Genomic DNA, 15,096 nt, shown 5'->3' with positions numbered 1-15,096 from the left:
TGATTCCACGGATGAGGCAGGAAAAATACATGATGAGCTTGGTGGTACTAGAAGTTCTCGAAAAGAAACAGAGATAGACACAGAGAGAATCAGAGAGAGAGAGAGAGAGAGAGAGAGGAAGAGAGGCATATCAAAAAATAATTTGAGCAACAAAACAAATAATGATGGTATCAGATTTTAACCCAAATAAAACAAATATCCACTTGCCCGTACTGGCATAAGTAAATAAATAAATGGGGAAGAGCTAGCTCTTCCTGACAACAGAATTCCAATTAATAAGTAGGAGAAAGGCGGGAGATAGAAAATCTCCACGAAGCAAACACTACAGCAATGATTGCTGCAGACAAGACCCACCAGTGGATGCTGAAATTTGAAGAAAACCAGGACTGGCACAATCTCAAAGTATGCCTCCCAGCATAACAACTCCGAAGGGAAAGATAGGGACTGTACAGTGGAGAAACCCGACAGACACTCGCTCAACCAAATGGTCACCGTCCACATCACAAGTAACGAGACATGTCAACATCACAAGTCTTTGGATACACGCGCTGAGAAGGACACATCATTTCTGTTGTGTTCTTTTGCCAAAAATGCGTAACTAAATTCCAATCACGAGAAATTGAGGGACGCCCTTCAAAAGTGTCAAGGTCATGGAAGACCAGGGAGGACTGACGGACTGAGGGAGATCCAGGGACAAGGAGAAACAGCACCTAAGAGCAGTGTGGGAGCTGGGTAAGGTCATGGAAGAGAAAAAAGACATGAGGGAGAAAACTAGCGAAATTCAAGTAAGGTCTGCAGTTTAATTACTAGCATTGTAACAACGTTAATTTTGATAATTAATTTTGATAATTGTATTATGGTTATTTAAGTTGTCAAAAGCAGGGGACCTGGAGGAGGGGTAGGTGAGAACTCTCTGTACTACTTTTGCAAATTTTCTGTAAGTCCTAAATTAGATCAATGCAAAAAGTTAAACAAACAAAAAAGTCAGTTTGGTTAGCGGGACTGGGGGCACAGAGGGGCACTGGAGAGGGGACCCACAGGGCAGGGGAGGGCCGGATCACACCAAGTCCTGTGGGCCACGGCAGGAGCGTGGGTTTGTTCCAGGGCGAAGGCGCCGCAGGAGGTCACTGGGGCCAGCAGTGGTGCGGTCTGCCTGGTGTTTTAGGACGATTGCTCTGTGGAGTGGGGTGTAGGGAGACAAAGAGCATCAGGGGACACAAGAGGCTGCCGCAGCCGTCCAGGCAAGAGGGAGGGAGGCGATCAGACTGTGTTGACTTTTGGGATAGAGGTGACAGGACTCAGTGGCGGATCAGGTGTAGAATGTGACTCAAGGAGAGAATATTCAAGGATAGTGTATTAATCTGGGTCTCCAGAAAAGCAGAGCAATTGTGCCCCCCTCATCTGTGGTTCTACTTTCTGGGGTTTCGTTACCCATAGTCAACCATGGTCCTAAAATATTGAATGAAACATTCACTAAATAAACAATTTATATGTTTTAAATTGCATGTTGTTCTAAGTAGCTTGATGAAATCTTGTGCGTCCTGTTCCATCATCCCGGGTCACCCCCATCTCCCCTCTGTCCGGCGTGTCCATGCTGTCTGTGCTGCTCTCCCCTGGCCACTCAGTAGCCGTGTCAGTTTCATAGCGATGTCGCAGCACCGCAGCTCTTGTGTTCCAGTAACCCCATTGTACTTAATAATGGCCCCAGAGTGCAAGAGTACTGTGCCTAATTTATAAATTAAACTTTGTCATAGGTATGTACAGGAGAAAACATAGTATATACAGGGTTCAGTAGTTTCTGCAGTTTTAGGCTTCCACTGGGGGTCTTGGAATGTATCCTCTGTGGATAAAGGGGGACGTGTGTGTGTGTGTGTGTGTGTGTGTGTGTGTGTGTATGAGAGAGAGAGATTATAATGAATTGAAGTCCCAAGATCTGCAGGGGACAAGTGGGAGACCCGGAAGAGCTGTTGGTATAGTTCCATTCCAAGTCTGAAGGCCCGAGAACCAGAGAACCCGAAGAGCTGAGGGTGTAAGTTCCAGTCTGAACCCAAGCCCAAAGTCAGAAGACTAAAATCTCAGCTGGAAGATGGCCAAGCAGAGGGAGAATCCTTTCTTACTCTGTCTTTTTGTTCTATTCAGGCCTTCAGTGGGTTGGATGAGGTCCACGCACATAGGGGAGAGCAATCTGCTTTACTCAGTTCATCAGATATAAATCTCATCCAGAAACACCCTCACAGACACACCCAGAGTAATGTTTAACCAACTATTTGGGCACCCTATGGCCCAGTCAAGCTGACACATAAAATCAGCCACCACAGATGGCTCTTGGGTTCTTGCCTTGGTCAGCTGCTGAATGGTGGTGCCATTTACGGAGATGAGGAAGATGAGAGGAGAAGACAGTTTGGGGATGAATATTAGATTGGAGGTGCTGATGAGACCCCCAAGGGAGAGTCACACAGGAAGCCGAACATGAGTCTAGAGTTCACGGGGCGGGGGGGGGGGGTACATCTGAGAGTCATCGGCATGGAGATGGTACTAGAAGATTCGAGGTTGCATATGCACCCCTGGGGAGGGAAAGCAGAGGGGTGGCTGTGGATGGAGCCTGGGAGCCCCTGCCACTCAGAGGCGGGGGCTGGGGGAGGTCTGCAACACGACCGAGAGGGAATGGCCCCGAGTGAGACCGTTCACAGTCTGAGATGGGGGTCTACCAGCTGCAACCCACTGACCTTGACAGTCACCTGACCCACACTCTGCCTCGTTCAGTCCACACCAGTCCGATGCACGTTTCAGAGTGTCCTGTGTGTGAGGGCTGCTGCTTGCTGGCCAGCGGGGACAGCGACTCTTGGCAGATGCCCTCAGTGCCCGGGTAGGCAACTCTCACTACTTCCAGCATTAATTCAACAACCAGTGATTGAGCCCTGACTACGGTGCCGGCTGCAATTAAAAGAGCCCCAGGAATGCAAAGTCGAATGAAACGTGGCCCTGCTTTCCAGGCGCTCAGAGTCTAGTGGGAAGACAGGCCTAAAACAGGTATTTCAGCAAAATATAGCAAATTCTTTCACGGGAAACTTTATCATTTGTTCTGCTGAGAGCTAGACCTACCCAGGGAGAAAGGAATCCAGGTTGGTTTGGCAGGAACTGACCACCCTGGTCACCTGCTCCTTCCAAGAAAAACCTCATTGTCAGCATGTGATGCGAAGGCCGTATCCAGAAGGAAATGAGTCATTTTATTTCATTGCATTTTGATAGTCAACATATTTAATGGAGCCGTTCTTGTTTTCCAACACTGGTAAGTCAGGCAGACAAAACTGAGCGGGCACAGATGTAGCTACATGTGTGCGTGCACGCATCACACACGCTCTCACACACTCAGAGGCTGTTTTCTGGCTTCCAAATTTCTTCAGTGTTAGGTCATTTTCCTCCCTGGCCAACTGGCTGTCTGCAGAATGCTGGGGCGGCCCATAAATCGCCTGGCCCGTAATATAAACCATAGCCCATATTGACAGCTCGTAAACCAGGGCCCAGTGTCACTCCCGCCGCGGAGGCAATAAAGGGCGCGGGGGGAATTACCTCCAGCTCCAGCAGCTGGCTGCGCTGCAGGGACACCGGCAGCGCCTAATGCGTTCTCCTCCCCACCTTGTAAAGCTCTGCATTTAGACGTGACTCCTCCATGCCCCACAGCAATTTCTTCTGGGGAGAGAGGCAGCTCCCTGAAAGAGGCACTGTCCCCAGATCCCAACCTGGCGCTGGAGTCACAAATGCCCACGTAAGAGCGAAGTGACATGTTTGGCTCCCTGGCATCTCCCCAGATGTGTAGCTGGGGCTCGTTTCCCTAAGGCTGGCTGCTGCTACAAACTCCCTGGTCACCACTTCTAGCCAGCGCCAGTGTGGGCGACCCTGGCCCAGCCTTCCCTCTCCAGCCCCCTGAGCAGCCCGGCCCCTCAGAGGTGATCACCATCCTCGGAGGGTCCTCAGGGTCTCTCTAGGCACCCCGCTCCCCAGTGACCAGCTATCCCAAACCTTCTCCACCCTTCTCAGGCCTCTGACCACCCCTGTCCCAGCAGACCATCTCAGTCCTGTGTCTCGGGGAAGGAGAGAAGCTCTCTTTAATTCCTAGAGGTGCACCTACAAGCCACCTCCTGCTCCACTCCTCTTTCCTTACCTCCTGTCCCAACAGGGCATTGTCCGTCCTGCTGTCTGAGGGCAGCCATCCCCCCGACACCTCCCTGCTCCGTGTTGGCTCCCACCACATGCTCTGGTTATCCCCACCCTGCTTGTCTACTTGGCCTCTCCCTCAGCCACCGGATCAGCTCACTACTCTTGTCCATGCTTAAGTCTTTCCTGATGAAAAAGAAATCACACGCACAAATTCTCCCACTGTTGTTCTCTTTCTCTTTTCCCTTTGCAGACAAACTTCTGAAAAGAGGTGTCTCTCTTTGCCTCCATTTCCCACCTCCCACTGTCCCTGCTTCCTCCAGCTTCTGCTCCACCACGCACCGACACGCCACCTGCTCCCGTCACCAGTGAGCTCACTCAGCAAGTGTAAAGTACACGGTGAGTTGAAACTCATTTGTCCTATGGGAAAAAATGCAGCAGGTAAGGAGATGGGCTGGGGGTGATATTCTAAGTTTAAGTAGGTTGGTTAGGATAGCAAAGACCTAGAGGAAATGAGGTCTGAGTCGTGTGAATACCTGCAGGAACACATGCCAGGCAGGAGAATAGCCGGTGCAAAGGCCCTGAGGCAGAGAGTGTGCCGGGAGTACACTTGGGACAGGGAGGAGGCCAGTCGGATGAAGTGGCCAGTCGGAGCGCCAGAAGGGGCAAAGAGAGCTCTGATCTGATCATTTCATGGTGCCACCTCTCCCACCCCCATGGCAGGCTCACGCCACCACTCTAACGACCGGCGAGCCAAATCATGCTGGTGTGAGCAGGCTCCCGGACACCAGGGAGGCCCCAGGGGGTTATGGTGAAAATCTGGTGAACAGATTCTGGATGTTCCCTGAAGCTAGAGCCAAAGGGTTCCCTGACAGACTGGCTGTGGGATGCGAGAGAGCCCAAGGCTGACTGCGAGGCTGCCCAGCCGCGTGGTGATGAGGCATCCACCACGGCCGGCGCTCCGGGGAAGGTGCTCTCTCCCTGGAGTCTGGGCGCCCCCCACCCCAGTTCCTTCTGGACTCCCTGGCAGCCCCTCCTAGCCCTGGCCCTGGACGGTGGGCGTTTCTCAAGCCTCCCAAGCAGGCCCTCCCTCTGCGGCACTGCTCTGCCCTGCCCCCTGAGCTCATCCTTGGCTGCCAGGGTCTGCTCCGTGCCCCTGACGCTCAGCTCGGCACTGTGGCCCGGGCTCTCCTCTGAGCTCCCTCCAGGCCTGTAAACCCCTATGCCTCTCAGCCTTGTCCCTTGATATCTCAGAAGCACATTGGACTCAACATGTCCAAATCCGAGCTCATGATGTCCCCCACCGCCCTACCCTACTCTGTCCCCACCCGGTCATGCTGGCCATCCAGCGCTCCCCATCTCACAGTCAGGTGAGTCAGAGACCTGGGACTGGCTTGCTTTGGCCAGGGAAATGGGATGGAGGTGACAGTGGCCAGTCCTGAGCCCAGGCCGTAGGGGGCCTTGCAACTTCCTGAGTGCCCTCTTGAGCTTCTGCCATTGCCACCAGAAGAGTCTCCGCCTGGCTCACCACTGCCCCTTCAGCCTGGGCCCCGGGATGACATGTGGAGCAGGCCACCAGCCATGCCCAGCACAGACCAGGCCTCCCCTGGCTGACCCATAAATCAGTGAGAACACGTGACCATTGCTTTAAGACTATGAGTTTCAGGATGGTTTGTTTCCAGGGTTTTTGTGGCGATAGGTAACCTGCCCAATAAATGTGACGTGCTTGGCACAGCGCCCGAGACAGGGCAGACACTTAGGACGGCTCCCGGCCCACAGTAGCTGAGGCAGGTCCCAGGCCAGCCCCCGGGAGCTGCGCCACACCTTCACACCTGTCTTCTTCCCACGTCAGGTACCAGCCAGGGCTCCGGCAGGGATGCAGAGCCACTGCAGTGGGCGGATAGATGATTGATAGATGGATGAAAGGCAGGTAGATAGATTGATGCTAAATAGATGACAGATAATAGATATTCATAGACAGATAATAGATAGATGAAAGGTAGGTAGACAGATAAGTAATGCTAGACAGAGACACAAATGGATCTGTGACAGGGATCTGGCCAGTCTCTGCAAGGCCCCTGTCATGTCTGGTGCTGGGACTGGAGTCCACAGGCAGGTGGCCAGGAAGGGAAGCTGTCTGCAGGGTGGGGAGCCAGGACAAGCTGGAGCCCACAAGGACAGACTGAAACCCCTCAGTGCTTGTTGCCTCTGACCTTGATGGTATGAGTGTCCTTTTGAAGCCAGGGTCCCTCATCGTGGGACTAAACACACACGCCTGGCCCAGAAGCGGGGAGGCTGAAGGGGGCTGTGGCAAGTGGACTGGCTGCAGCCCAGACGGTGGCCCCACAGTGAGGGGCGAGCTGACAGCTGACTGACAACACGTGTGGGCCCGAAGTGCCTGCTGCGTCCCTCCTTTCCCCAAGTCTCCCGCAGGAATCTCTCTCCTGAGCCAACCTAACCAGGAACAGGGATTCCGGAAGCCCAGCTAAGCCCAGCTAAGTGGACACATTGCAACGCCACCATGTCTCAAAAGTACACTCAGATTGATTTTTAAGACCAAAGTCACCGAAGAAATGAGTTCTTTCAATGCGGGGACTGAAGGTGATCTTTTCCAGGGGTATCTCTGTTTCCGGTCTGTTAGCCAACGGAATATCACAGCGATGGTCACGGCTCCTGGCACGGAGAGGAAGGAGGCAAAGCTCGCTGAACACTGCTAAGGGCGAGGGATTTTATACATTGGGTCTCTTTTCTTCCTCAAAATGATCTGGGGGTGGGCAATTCGTCAAACCTATCTAACAGGTGAGAGCGGCAGGGTTCATGCCGCTCATCACGGCCCGTAGGCAGGGCCCCAGCTCCAAGGGGCAGTGAAGATGTACCTTCTCGGCAGAGAGAGGAGCTGAAACAGTGGGAGCCTGGGTGGTTGGATCTGTGTTTAAATCCGTGTCGCCCTGGTGGCTAACGACGTGGGGCGGCTTTGCCCTCCATACATCCTCTTTAGTGAAGCGTCTGTTCAAGCCTTTTGCCCATTTTTAAATTGGATTGTTTATTTTCTTACTGTTGATCTAGAGAGTTCTTAATGTGTTCTTGACATAAGCCCTTTGTTGGATATGTGAGGAAAAAACATTTTATTCCAGTCTGTAGCTTGTCTTTTCATTCTCTTAACAGTGTCTTTGCAGAGAACGTATTTTTAATTTTTACGAAGTCCAATTTCTCACATTTTTCTTTTACGGATCATATTTTTTTGTGTGTGTCATGTATAAGTATTTTTGTTTAACCTCTCAGGGCATAAAGATTTTTTGTGCTATCTTTGCTTCTTAAAATGTTATGGTTTTATATTTTATGTTAGATCTATGTGTCGACGTTTAGGTAATTTTTGTATGGGGTATGAGGTTTAGGTAGAGGTTCATTTTTTTTTCCTGCCTATGGATATCCAATTGTTTCAACATCATATGTTGAAAAGACCACCTTTCTCCATCGGATTGCCTTTGCACCTTTATCAAAAATCAATTGTCACGTGGGTCCATTTCCAGATTCTTTATTCCAGGGGTTGGCAAATGTTTTCTGTGCAGTGCAAAATGGTAAATATTTTAGGCTTTGTGAGCCATATGGTCTCTGTTTCCTATTTTTTTTATTTTATTTTATTATTTTAGAAAACCTCTTAAAAATGTAAAAACTATTCTTAGTTCACCTGTCATACAAAAATAGGCCACAGCCAGGGCTGGTCTTTAGGCTCCAGTTTGCCAACTCTGGCTCCGTTGTCTGTGTCTTTCCCGTCGCCAACACCACGCTGTCTGGACGATAGCAGCGTTATGGTGAGTCTTAAAACCAGGCGGTGGGAACGCTCCAACTTTATTCCCTGTCTTTTAATTGAAGCTTTTAGACCATTTTCATTCTATGTAATTATTGATATGCTTGGACTGAGTCTACCACTTGCTTCTTTGTTTTGTTTGTTTTCTCTGTTTCTTCTTCTTATTGTTGTTATTCCTGTTTTCCCCTTCCTGCCTTCTTTTGGGTTATTTGAACAAGTTTTTAGTATTCCATTTCGATTTTTCTATTGTGCTTTTGCCTACATCCCTCTGTATAGTTTGTTTGGTTTTTTCTGATTGCACCAGGGTGACAATATACACTTAACTTTTCACAGTAAAAGCCAGTACTTTCCCCCTTCAGTGGAATGTGGTTATAGAACCTCACATAGGTTCTTACCCCACCTTACTTTGTGTAATAGTTGTCTTAGGGCATCCACATGTGCTGAAAACCCCATCAATGTTATATTTTTTTCTTTTAACTGTAGAATGTATTGTAAAGAACTGGAAGGAAGAACATCCCACTGAATTAACCCGGACCATTCCTGTCGTTAGTCTTTCATTCCTGACGTTCCGAGTTTCCTCTGCTACGATTTCCCTTCTGCCTTTCACAGCAGGTCTGTGGGCACGGAGTTCTTGCACTTTTCCTTTCTCTGAGAATGTCCACTTATCTCAGCGTCTATTTTACCTTTATCCCTGAAGGATATTTTCATAAATAAAGAGTTCTGGGTTGACACTGTTGTTCGCCACCCGCTAGCACTTTAAAAAATATTTCACTTACTGCTGGCCTCTATGGTTTCTGATGAGAAATCTCCAGTCCCTTCAGACAAACTCCTATTAACTTCTCACAATCTGGATCAAATCTCTTTTCCTATTCAAACTACACTGATCTTTCATGTCCCCACCATTAGCTGATCACTCCCTCCTATGAGAGAGAGAGAGAGAGAGAGAGAGAGAGAGGGAGAAAAGGAGGAGGAGGATGAGGAGAAGGAGGGAGGGGAGGAGGGAGAGGAGATGCACAGGAAGACACTGGGAGATTGACCAGATTCAGGAACCTCAGATCACCTCTGAGCTCAAGGCTTATTTCCAGAATTGAACTAATTAGTAAAAAGGGTCCCATGTATGGAAGAAAGCCAAGCCACACAGGCGGGCCTTCCACGCCCACCCAGTTGCAGAGCATTCTCAGGTGGCTCAGGAAGCAGCTGATGAGGGCTTAGAATGTTCTTGTGGACTCACACATTCATTCATGCTACAAGTTTGGATGTCCTGGGTGACACTGGCATCTTTTTTAAGACTCAGTGCTTGCACCCTAAGGAAACATGCTTCAGTGATAAGGTTTCTGGAACCAGGGAAGGCCTGTGGAGTGCACTTTGGAGTTGGAAGGGTCCATCAGAGACCATCAGCTCATAGTGACAGGGAAGCTACTGCTTCTACCATGAGACTCTGCCCCAAAGCCTTTGGTCTCTGCTCAGCCCCCAGCCTGCCCAATCACCAGTTATGGCAGGACTGGATCCTAAAGTGCAGCAGTCCCCAGACTCCGTGATTGGGCTGGAGGGGACATGGCTGCCAGGGCCAGAAATCTTCCACATGAGTTAATAGGGAGCAGAGGAAGAGAATGGAACGAGTGGATTTTGGAAGACAGACATTTTTGTTCATATATACATCTTCCTATTGGGGTTCCCCTTTCTCCCTCTCTCCCTTCCTCCTCCTTTTTTTTTTTTTTTTTTTTCCAGAAAACCAGTATGTTTCCTCCTGAGAGAATAATAGTTGCAATAGTTAGAGAAGGTGAATCTATGATAAAGATAAGAAACGCATCATTCTGGGCATTTCTCTCTCTCTCCTCTCTCTCATCCAGCATCCAATAAAAAACAAAACTAAACATCTCTCAAGGACAGTCTTGAGGCTCCTGCAGCTTCATCTGTGTTCAGAATTCTTAATGGACACCTTTGGATTTGGCCTCTGTTCAAATGCATTCTGAAAGGGCCACTCACCAGATCCAATTTCTGCCCATCTCTCAAAGCTTTGTTCCCTTCCCCCTCCTCCATGAAGCCTTCTAGAACCACCCAGTTTGGAGAAAAACTAGCAGAATGAAAACTGCAGGCGAGTTTCCACATGCTGGACGCTGGGGAGACCAGGTAGATGAGGCGCTGCCCCCGCCCCCAGGAACCCACAGGTACCAGGCAGAGAGGTGAAGGGTTGATACTACAACAGGGCCGTGCCCTATGCTTGGGTGCTGGGGAAGCCGGCTTACTTCTGAGATTCTAGAAGAAGGAATGGTAGTTCTTTTACTAACTTGCTCGCAACTTTTCTGGGCTTTAATTTATCTGGTGTTGAACTAGATGTCTGGTTTTCAGACTCCACTCTGTGGGCTCCAGTCTGTGCAGCTTCTGGCTGCTCCCAGGGGTGGCCAGGGCCAGCAGGAACAGGGGGTGGGTGTGGGTTCTGGGCCTCCTGCTCCCCACGTTAGTCAGATGAATTCTACTTTTAACTGTGTTCTCTAATCCATTTGAGCAGATGTTTCTGTGACTTTAAAGTTTGGAAACCACTAAACTAGATGATCTAGGTAACCATGCCCGTGGCATTCTGGACTCAGAAGATGCTCCACAAAATGAGTTCTGTGGACAGAACTTGGAAAAGATCACTGGCCACATCAAGCTACTGCCAACTCACAGCACTTGGGTACACTATTAGACATGCTGGCAAGTGTTCAAGTCCTCTGGGGGTGAGGAGGGGGGAGCCCTGGTTTGTAGCGTTTGCTGATCCCCGTGGTGTAAATTCTCCCAGCACAGCCAGTTTCAAGTTACCAGCATGAGGTCTCTGAACTCGGAGCTGGGAAGAGACACACGTAATGGGCTCAGTGGCTGGCTCCAGCACACCGGTGGTTACAGGGTGTGGGTGAGTGACCCCACTTCTGTTTCCCTCTTCTGAGTTTAGAACCAACAGACTCAGGAGATGGATGGAGGTTGCAGTGTCAGTCTTACTGCGATAACAGCTGGGTTTGAGGCTGGGGTAGGCTGGATTATCCGCTCAGATACCTGTCTCCCCTTATTGTAAGGAGTGCTCTCCCCTCTTCCATTGATTTGGGGCTCAGCCATGTGACTTCCTCCTGGTCCTAGCCTAGGCCCGGAGAGGCCTCCTGTGTTCTCACTTGCTCATTTGTGCTTCTGTCGTCCCCGTTAAATGCTGGCATAGCCCTCTGGCCCCAGGGGAGTGGGGGAGCAGGGGCAGAGCCCAGGTGCCCCAGCAAGCCCAGCCCAGGTGAGCCCACCTCAGCCGACTCGCGGACCCATGAGCTACAGAAATGCTTCTTGTTGTGAGCTGTTTTTACTAGGCAGCACTATTAGGCTTCAGAAGCTGGTATCTAGAATGAGGGACTGCTGCTCCTAAAATACACAGCACAGGTCTAGAACTGAGCATCAAGGAAATTTAGAGCAGGTTGGGAAAATGGCAAGAAAAGTGGTGACCCGTGTTATTCGGTGGAGAGACATTTGGTAAAATTATTGCCTGTGATAATTTGGGAAGGAGAAAAATGTACCTATGAATTAGTGGGTGGTTTCCAGGCAGAACATTGTAAACATGAGCTTCTTTGAGCTGCAAATGATACGGTACTATACGAGTAAGAGATGAGTTCAGAATGGAACTGGCCAGCTTACAAGCAGAATTTAGAAAACAAAGTTATTTCTCATCTTTAGTCTTCTCCAGCCAGTAAAAGATCCTTAAATCAAGATTTGGCCTGGGAGGCGAAGACCAAACCCAGGGCAGTGCCAGTGAAACCTGCCTCAAAGCAGAGATAAAATCGAGGATGTGCACTTGATCCTAACGCCCTTTGCCTCAAAGTCCTTGAAAGGAGCAGGTGGCGTCGACAGTACCCTTTCAGACACAACACAGTGTCTGAAACCTTTAGGGCATGGCCCGCACAGCCTGGTGTGGGGGTCCAGTCATCCAGTGCAGAGAGGCATGTCACCAAAGGACCTGTGGGCACGGCTTCTGGCACACGCTGTGGACTGGACTCACATAGACAGCAAGCCCACACGACGTTTGAGAGAGTGCCACAGGCAAATGCATCGTGAGTGTGGACTAAAACGGGACTTGAGACTGAAACATAAAGGCCCTCAGACCCCCAGCTTCCTACAGCGGGGAAGAGGTTGAAATTTACTCCGCTGCCGACTGGGGTAGATCGTGCTATTGTGAGAAATACTCACCCTCCCTCACTTCCACAGGAGTATGCTCCCCCACTTCACTGACGATGCGTGTGGCCATGTGACTAGCTTTGGGGACCTGCCTGCCCTCCTGTGCTTCTGCCACGGCCAGCATCCTGGCCCTGCCAGGAAGGTTGAGCGCTACGTGGAGCAAGGCCAGGCTGCCCCAGCCGAGCCGTCCAGACTAGCTGACCCCAGCAGATGCGGGAGCCAGCCCCGGTCAGCCAACCTCAGAACACCCACAGGTTCATGAGTTAAATAAATGTTTATTGTTGCATGGTGCTGGGGTTTCACATTGTCACGCAGCACGACACAGAGGAGGTGGCTCCCGCTGAGTGGCCAGTGGTGGGCTCCTTAATACCTGGCTTGTCCAATCCCAGGCAGCATTGAACACATCAGGCCTCCCCCTCCCAACAAAGCAGGGCAGAGCTGCTTCCGGAGACGAACTTGTGGTGAAGCAGAGAAGGAGTGAGCGCTGAAGGTGAGCTCTGGAAGGGCAGCGAAGGGCAGAGCCGAGCACGCCCAGCTCCTCCCGCACGGGCACGAGCATGCACTGTCAGACAGGGGAGGAGGAGGATTCAGCACTGAGACTGTCGTCTTTCCAGCAGGGAACTTGGGTGAGAGAATCATGGTTCCCTGCCTCACAGTGACGCCCTGGGATGCCTGCAGCAAGAAAAGCTGCTAAATGCTGTTTTCCTTGGGGGCTTCCTGCGCTTACTTGTCCAGAAAACCCTTCCTCCTGTCCACTTGGTCTCATCCCACAGAACCAGTTTTGAGCTGAAGGCCCTCCAGGCAAGGGTGATGTCCCGTGTGGTTTTGGCCTCAAGACTGTCCACCTTGTGTGCTAAGGGTTCTGTCCTGGATAGGAGGCAGGGCTGGGAGTGTGGCTGCCTGTCATGCCTGGCCCTCCAACCCTCTCTGTCCTGGGGCTCCCCTCCCTGCACCCCCCACTCACCTCCCGTCTCATTTGCAGAATCTGTCCCAACCCCAGGCAGGGCCTTACGGCTCACTCATGGGCTCACCTGGGGTTTACTGCAGAGGCAGGATAGCTGCCAGCAGCTTGCTAGACCTAGGCTCTTCTTGTCCACCTGCCAGGTGGTCCCCAGGGCACCGGGCTCCTGCTCATGGCTGTGCCCCACAGGTCCCTGTGCTCAAGGCTGGCTGCTGAGCATCCTGGAGGTGCCACCTGCCCTCACTCTCTCCTTTTGCCTGGAACTAGAGTCTTGGGGGGCTTCCCATCTTCCCAGTCCCACCCCCACCAGACTCAAATGTGCTCCCTCAGAGAGGAGTCCGGTTGGAGGAGTGTTTGGTCTACACCTGGATGTGCTGTGGTTCTCGGCAAACTGACTTAGATGTTCAGACCAGTCACTGGCAGAACAGCCAGACGCTCACTGTAAAGTGTCAAACCCCGTCCACCCCCACGGAGACAGCAAAGAAACAGCCAGTAAATGCCTCAGCATTAAACATTTCTTGGCTAAGGCGGGATAGTCAATTTTGACACCGTTAAGAAAAAATACAGCCTAATTTCCGTTCAAATGCACCAAATTTACTGCCCAGGTTCTCATTAACTACTGTCAAGGGAGAAGTAGATAGACAAGATAAATTACGAAAAAATTACTTTTTTAATGTACAAAAAGACTTATTTACAAGTTGAGCATGTCATCTCAATTCATAGCATGTAGAAAAAGCTAAAAATGTTTTGGAAATATAAATTCGGCTGAACGTTCACCTACAGTATATTCAGGGATGGCGTCTTCTGTACAGAATATACACAGGTTGGGAATGGCGAGCGGAATCCTGTCTCAGGAAGGGAATGAAGGAACACCACCACACAGCCACGGGCCCCTGGCAACGTCCCTTGTCTCTGGACCTTAACAGAGACCGATGTGCTGAGATGCAGATGGCCCAGATGATTTTGGCCCTGTGCACAGACGCTCCTAAGACGGTCCTCACTGAAGCCAGGGCCACAGTCAGAGTCAAGCTCAGAGTGGTGCCACTGGTTTGCCAAGGATGCCACAAATTCAACACGAGAAGGTCTGGGGTACGTGTTCGTGCATTTGCTTGTGTGGTGTGGAAGACGCATCAATTCACCCCATGGCACGTTCAGGAATGACGTCTTCCGAAACCAGTTCCAAATTCCATTTCTAGGTGGGGCTTGGTCACACTGGACAGGAAAATTCAGTGCTGGTCACCAGAGCCCCAGGGATCAACCCCTTCACCTTTCCACCCTTACCCGAAACACCATGCATGTCGTCATTCTCTGACAAATGACCAGGAGGGTGGAGGGAAGGGAATCCAGAAGACACCGGGACTGCACGGTGTGGCTAGGCGGAGACCACTGGGCTGTTGGTGAGTGGGCAGTGCAGCCAGGGGAGCCTGGGCAAAGGCTGCCGTCAAGCCCTGGAGTTTTCCATGGAAAAGTGGGGGATAGTGCACTGGAGAAACAGGGTCGGGTAAACATGCGACTTTCTCTTCCTACTGGGAGACCCCCAGGGTGGCTTTAGGCTCGGCCCCAGGTGCACCCTCACCTCTCCTCGAGGCCCTGGTCCATCCACACCCCACAGCAGCAACAGCAGCCCCGAGGTATTTGGAGACAAGTGTTCTTTTCAGGAAGGGCTACATTCCACATGCAAACACTGTGAACACTGTCTGGAGAGGCCAGGGAGGCTTCTGGGCTTGCCCCGAGTAGTACAATGTTTTCTTTACTTTTTCTGGTGACACTTACATACTCTATTCATTCATATACACTAGGATGGGCTGCAGGTCCCAGACTCGGCTTGATGGGGTACAGATGCCAGCTCTACCAAACCTGGAATCAGGATGTGCTTCCGAACCATCCAGGTAGAATCTGGTTTTTTCCTCCATGGCAAGGGATGTTAGAGACTCAAGCATTAAGCTTCATAGACGAATTCGAGTGGGCCAGGAATTCCTTTCTTCTG

This window comes from Eulemur rufifrons, chromosome 1 (assembly GCF_041146395.1).
Source record: "Eulemur rufifrons isolate Redbay chromosome 1, OSU_ERuf_1, whole genome shotgun sequence".
Classification (NCBI taxonomy): domain Eukaryota; kingdom Metazoa; phylum Chordata; class Mammalia; order Primates; family Lemuridae; genus Eulemur; species Eulemur rufifrons.
The sequence above is the reverse complement of the archived record's forward strand: the minus strand, read 5'-3'. Positions refer to the sequence as shown.